The sequence below is a fragment of the Tupaia chinensis genome, unplaced genomic scaffold (genome assembly GCF_000334495.1).
Source record: "Tupaia chinensis unplaced genomic scaffold, TupChi_1.0 Scaffold000014_1, whole genome shotgun sequence".
NCBI classification, from domain to species: domain Eukaryota; kingdom Metazoa; phylum Chordata; class Mammalia; order Scandentia; family Tupaiidae; genus Tupaia; species Tupaia belangeri.
Window position 1 is genome coordinate 5,650,198 of NW_006159444.1, and position 7,022 is coordinate 5,657,219.

Genomic DNA, 7,022 nt, shown 5'->3' on the forward strand with positions numbered 1-7,022 from the left:
TTTATGCTTACTCTCTCCTGTGTGTTATTTTTAAAAAAGTATCTTAGTTTGGGACCAGCAGATGGCATAATAGTCATGTCATTGGACTCCCACATAGTTGACCATGGTTTGAGTGCGGGACCAGGCAGCTTAAAACTTATGCCAGGTATGTGTGCATGCATGCCCAAAATCCTGAGGAATGGAGGAGATGGGATTGAGGCATGTCCATACTCCCTGGTGGTTGATTTCTCACTTTCTGTCTGTCTCCCTGGTGAGTGCACACACCCTGTAGCAAATATCTTAGTTTAAATCAAATGTTCCATAAAACATCTATTGATCTCTCAGGTGCAATGACTCAGAGATAATTCCATACTACTTTTAAGAAGAGTATCCTAAAGGGACCAGCAGTTGGCGTAATGGCTGTGTTGCTGGACTCCCATGTAGTCGATCACAGTTCCTGGACCTGGTGGCTTAAACTCACACCAGGCGTGTGTGTGTGCCCAAGATCCCCAGAGGAGAATGGAGGAGAAGGGATTGCAGCGTGGCCATTCCCCCTGGGGGGTGATTTCTCTCTTTCTGTCTCTCTGCCTCTCTTTCTGGTGAGCGCATGCGCCCTATAGCAAAGAAAAAAAAAAAGTATCCTAAAAATAGGCAGCAGAATTGCCCATTGTAAAGTTGATTAATTTCTGTTTTGATCTCACACTTCAGTTGTAGGACCAGCGTCAGGGCCTGTGCTTCTGTTTGGAGTGTGTGTGGAACTGCGAGCTTCACACAAAGTCAAAACGACTCACCACACCCAGGGCTGTCGGTCAAGGGTGGAGAGCAGGGGTGGGCCGGCTGCCTGGTACTCTCCCACTCTGGCCACACTGGGTGTGAGCGAGTGGTGGGGAGGCTGGTTGTTGTGTGTGAGAGGGCACAAGTCCGTGTGAGAGCTGCTCTCCTGACACACGCTGCAGAGGATCTGGTGGTTCTGAGTAGTCTGCTCAGGCTGGTAGTGCCTGCCTCACTCCAGCGTGTGAGACTGAGTGGGGTCCCTGAACTGCATGATTCATGTTTTTTCACGATGTCTTCCAAATCAGCTGCCACAGAAGTGGCTTCCCTTTGCATTTCCCTAATTCCCTCCAAAGCTGGGCTGGCTCCCATCCCAGGACCTGGGGCCTTCTCAGAGCTTTCACTCCTGAGCACAGGTCTATCTGGCAGGGCCACCCATACGCGATTCAGGCTGAAGTGCTCAGAGCAGGCTGAGCCCCAGAGGGGTTGTTTGCTAACCCTGGGACCTCAGGCATGTCCCCTTACCTCTCTAACCTCGACTTCCTTAACTATAAAATGGAAAGAAAGAAAAAAGAACCATGTGCCTACTTTCTAAAGTGATCGCAGAGATTAAAATAATCTGTGCAAAATGTTCAGCATAGCACCCTTCATAAATGGTAATATTTTATTTAGATATTTAATAATAGATTCCTGCTCTTACTGGCCGAGGCCCTGACCACGACTAGCATCTGATCGTGGTCAGGGAATGAACCCTGGTGGGGCTGGTCTCCTCTGTCGGTCCAAACTGGGCAGCTGCCCTGAGCTCAGAACGGGAGCTGCCAGCCCACGTCAGGTGTCTACACAGATGAGGGGCACCTGCCCATCTCTGCTCATTGCACAATTCACTGAGAGCTGACCTTTGGCCTCTGCTCCATAGTCTGGTGGCTAAAAGAAGCCAGATCCTACATGGCTGACTGAGCTGTGAATCCTGACCCTGGTTGGCCTGAAAATATGCCAAGTGTGTGTGTGTGTGTGTGTGCCCCAAATCATGACAGGGTGAGGGACTGGAGTAGGGACTGCAGTGTTGGGGTGCTTTTTCCCTCCTCCTCACTCTGTCTCCTTGGGCTATGCATGTGCCCTCTGGCAAATTAAAAATAAAAAAAATTCCTAAGAGCTGAGCTTTTCATACTTCATTTGTCCTTTAGAAATGATCAATATTGGCAACTAATTGGGACTTGCATTCCTGGGTTGCCTGCTGACTTCATTAAGGTTTGTATGGAAGTTTTTTTTTTTTTTTTTTTTTTTTTTTTTTTTTTTCTCCTGTGGATCACCTTCATGCTTTTGAATGGGAACACACCATTGTGGTGGTCAGGGACTAGGGGTGGGAGGGTCTTTGGGGGAGACATCATGTTATCTTCAAAACCTGTTGTGTTCTACATAGGTGCTTTAACCTCTGTTTTTCCTTTTTTCCTTTCTTCTTTTTTTCTTTTTTAAAGTAGGGAACCCCCCCAACCAGTTGGCAATCTATTCTTGCTCCCAAATCAGCACTCACTACAGGAGAGTCATTCCCAAGAACGCTTTCACGGCCGGCTTGCTCGCTCCCTCTGCAGAGAGGTGAGGTCAGCCTGGGGTGGGTGGAATGTGGCAGAGACTATGATGTCATTTCTCTGGGCTCTGTCCTGAGGCTCCTGCGTACTTTCTTTTTTTCACGGTGACCAGGGCTCCATCAGTCCCTCTTGCTCGAGTTCAGACTTGTCAGAAACCAGACCCAGAGCAGATGTACCTTCCCCTGCACAAGCTTCGCTCCAGCCCTTGCCTCTCCCCTTTCCTCTTGGCCAGGTCCCACCATCCCCCAAGGCCACTCCCTGCTGGCTCACCACTCAGGACCCTGCTTCGCCACGCCACAGCAGGCCTCACCCTGCTGGCTTCCCTCCTCCCTGGTTACGTGGCATGTCGGGGGATGTTTCTGCCCCTTCTGTTATACGTATTTACAGTTAGCTCAATTATGTGTTCTAGGTGGTATGAATAATTTAAAAATCATTTACTTTTGGCTTTGGAATGCATTTCTGTCCTCGCATTTGCATTTGGAGGTGTCTGATATTCTGGGAATTCAAATTTCAAACTCAGTAATGAAGCCACAATCTAAATGGCCTTGGGAGGGGCAGGGAAGTTAGTCAGCATTTCTTTTCCCCTGGACCCTGAAAAATCCTTTGGCTCTGCACTCCACGGTGAAGCTGGAAAGCATCACTCCTCCTCGAGCTGGCATGTCCTGAACCCAGGACAGTCCCTGAGTTCTTTCAGGGCGTCTGTCTCTGCGGTTTGTCTGAGCCTTTTTTTTTTTTTTTTGGTTTTGTCGTAGGGCTTGTGCAATCACAAAGAGGGATATGGTGATGACCACATAGCAATCCCTCCGCCTTGGGATTTGGAGCATGCATGCACATGCACTCAGTGTGATTTTCAAGCCACCAGATCCAGGACTCAAACCTTGCAGTCAGCCTTGTGGGACCTAGTCACCTTAGCGTCCACGCCATCTGCTGGTCCACTCATGGTCTCTATCAAGGGGGGAAGCAGGAGGTGAGCACAGAGAAAAATGACCAGGGCTCATATAATCATCTGAAGAACTCCTTAATTGTAAAACTTTGCCAAAGGAGCCTTCATTAAACGTGTCTGCTTTAAGCACATACACGAATGTAACTGGACTGATTGTTTTGAAAAATCGTCTCTTTATAATCCTTACCGTAAAATGAATAAGCAACATGATGTATGAAAATATCAACTAGCTTTGAACTATCAAGGTCCTTTGCATAAATTTGAATGGGAACACACCATTGTGGTGGTCAGGGACTAGGGGTGGGAGGGTCTTTGGGGGAGACATCATGTTATCTTCAAAACCTGTTGTGTTCTACATAGGTGCTTTAACCTCTGTTTTTCCTTTTTTCCTTTCTTCTTTTTTTCTTTTTTAAAGTAGGGAACCCCCCCAACCAGTTGGCAATCTATTCTTGCTCCCAAATCAGCACTCACTACAGGAGAGTCATTCCCAAGAACGCTTTCACGGCCGGCTTGCTCGCTCCCTCTGCAGAGAGGTGAGGTCAGCCTGGGGTGGGTGGAATGTGGCAGAGACTATGATGTCATTTCTCTGGGCTCTGTCCTGAGGCTCCTGCGTACTTTCTTTTTTTCACGGTGACCAGGGCTCCATCAGTCCCTCTTGCTCGAGTTCAGACTTGTCAGAAACCAGACCCAGAGCAGATGTACCTTCCCCTGCACAAGCTTCGCTCCAGCCCTTGCCTCTCCCCTTTCCTCTTGGCCAGGTCCCACCATCCCCCAAGGCCACTCCCTGCTGGCTCACCACTCAGGACCCTGCTTCGCCACGCCACAGCAGGCCTCACCCTGCTGGCTTCCCTCCTCCCTGGTTACGTGGCATGTCGGGGGATGTTTCTGCCCCTTCTGTTATACGTATTTACAGTTAGCTCAATTATGTGTTCTAGGTGGTATGAATAATTTAAAAATCATTTACTTTTGGCTTTGGAATGCATTTCTGTCCTCGCATTTGCATTTGGAGGTGTCTGATATTCTGGGAATTCAAATTTCAAACTCAGTAATGAAGCCACAATCTAAATGGCCTTGGGAGGGGCAGGGAAGTTAGTCAGCATTTCTTTTCCCCTGGACCCTGAAAAATCCTTTGGCTCTGCACTCCACGGTGAAGCTGGAAAGCATCACTCCTCCTCGAGCTGGCATGTCCTGAACCCAGGACAGTCCCTGAGTTCTTTCAGGGCGTCTGTCTCTGCGGTTTGTCTGAGCCTTTTTTTTTTTTTTTTGGTTTTGTCGTAGGGCTTGTGCAATCACAAAGAGGGATATGGGGATGACCACATAGCAATCCCTCCGCCTTGGGATTTGGAGCATGCATGCACATGCACTCAGTGTGATTTTCAAGCCACCAGATCCAGGACTCAAACCTCGCAGTCAGCCTTGTGGGACCTAGTCACCTTAGCGTCCACGCCATCTGCTGGCCCACTCATGGTCTCTATCAAGGGGGGAAGCAGGAGGTGAGCACAGAGAAAAATGACCAGGGCTCATATAATCATCTGAAGAACTCCTTAATTGTAAAACTTTGCCAAAGGAGCCTTCATTAAACGTGTCTGCTTTAAGCACATACACGAATGTAACTGGACTGATTGTTTTGAAAAATCGTCTCTTTATAATCCTTACCGTAAAATGAATAAGCAACATGATGTATGAAAATATCAACTAGCTTTGAACTATCAAGGTCCTTTGCATAAACACGGGTGCCCACACAGGATTGAGTAAACAGATGACATTCCTGTCGGGGTGCTGGGCAAAGGTTTGCAGCCCCGACCGCACCAGGAGAAATATTTAAATTTAGCTGATTTGTTACATAAACACTCTAACCTCAAACTCAGGCTGAACAATTACACTGCCCTCCTCTGAGCTCTGCCATGCCGAAACAGAGGGGGCATGGGCCATGGGCCATTTTCAGAACAAATCTGCTTTTACTCTCATAATTTTTTTTTTTTTTTGGTCAGAGGGCACATATGCTTGCCAGAGACAGAGAGAAGCAGAGGGAGAAGGCACTTCCTAGTGGGGTGTATCATGCAATCCCTTCTCCTCCGTTTCTCCATCCTGTTGGGTTTTGGGTACACATGTACACGTGTGCACCTGGTGTTTTTTCCAAGATGCCAGGGCTGGGATTCGAACCACTGTATTGGCCATGTAGAATCCAATTTCCTTACCCAGTAGGCCATGGAGCCAGGCCACCTTCACTCTCAATTTAATTGTGAGATGACATATGATTGACAACATATCTCGAAGTTCGTATTTTTAAAGCATTTCAGAAAACTAAAATATAAATGTAGGGTGCTAAAGTAAAGGGACGGCTCACCACGGAGTGATTTTATAGAAGTGAACTCAAAGCATGGACATGAGCCTTTGGCTGAAAGGTGAAAAGCCATTCCCCAGAGCCAGCGTTTGCTGTTGCCAGAGTTCCTCTCCCTCCAGGACCCTCTCAGGGCTCTGGACCTTCTTTGGGGTACGGCTCAGACTTGCTCATCTCCCCTAACCCACTGAGCCCACGCGATGCCTTCACTAGGAAGGCACTCACCCCATCCTGGGTTATTAGACAAGATTCTGGGATGGCAGACACTAAACTTGGGTGACTTCACACCCTCCTTGGTTGTCAACCAGACCCTCCCCCAAGAGGCTTTGGTTGTTGGTGGAGTAAGAGTTGAAGAATTGTGGGACCAGCAGATGGTGTAATGGTTATATTGCTGGACTCCCACAGTCGACTGCAGTTTGAGTTCCGGACCCGGTGGCTTAAAACTCATGCCCGGGGAGTGTGCGGTGTGTGTCAAAGATGCCAAGAGGAGAATGGAGAAGGGATTGCGGAGTGGCCATCCCCCCAGGGGGTGATTTCTTGCTTTCTGTCTCTGTCTTGAGAATGTACGAGCCCTATAGCAAAAATCCTCCTCCTCAAAATAAATAAATAAGGAAAAAAGAATGGAAGAAATGGCGCCAACAGTTGTAGTGACTGAAGAGAAGGACTCCCACATGGTGACCATGGTTTGAGTCCTGGACCTGGCAGCTTGAAATTCACACTGGGCACATGCGTGTGTGTGCTCAGAATCCCAAGAGGTGAATGAAGGAGAAGGGACTGTGGCATGGCCATCCCTCCTGGGGGGTCATTTCTCACTTTCCATCTCTCTGTGTCTCTCTGGTGAGCATATATATGCACCTTATAACAAAAATCTCCCTAAAAAACGAGAGAATTAAACCCTAGTGAAGCCTTTACTGCAAAAGGTCAGGGAAAAAAAAATGCCATGGAAAGAATTTTAAATGACCAGGCTCTGAAAGGATGTCAGGAATTGACAGGCTGTAATGGTGACACACAACACGCCAGGGGGCCATGCTGGCTGAGGGGGCGCCGCCATCAACCTTTATTTGGCCTTCCAACAGAGATTTGTTGAGCATTTTCTGAAATGTTTAGGAAAAGTAAAGGCTAGGTTAATTCTTTTTTTTTTTTTTTTGTGGGGGGAGAGGTTTTGCTATAGGGTGTGTGTGCTCACCAGAAAGAGAAAGACAGAGAGACAGAAAGCAAGAAATCATCCCCCCCCCCCCCCCAGGATGATGGCCACGCCACAATCCCTTCCCCCCCATTCTACTCTTGGGATCTTGGGTACGCACACATATGCACCCGGCGTGAGTAAGTCACTGTTTCCAGGACTCGAACGGCGGTTGACTACATGGGAGTCCAGTGATGTAGCCATTATGCCATCTGCTGG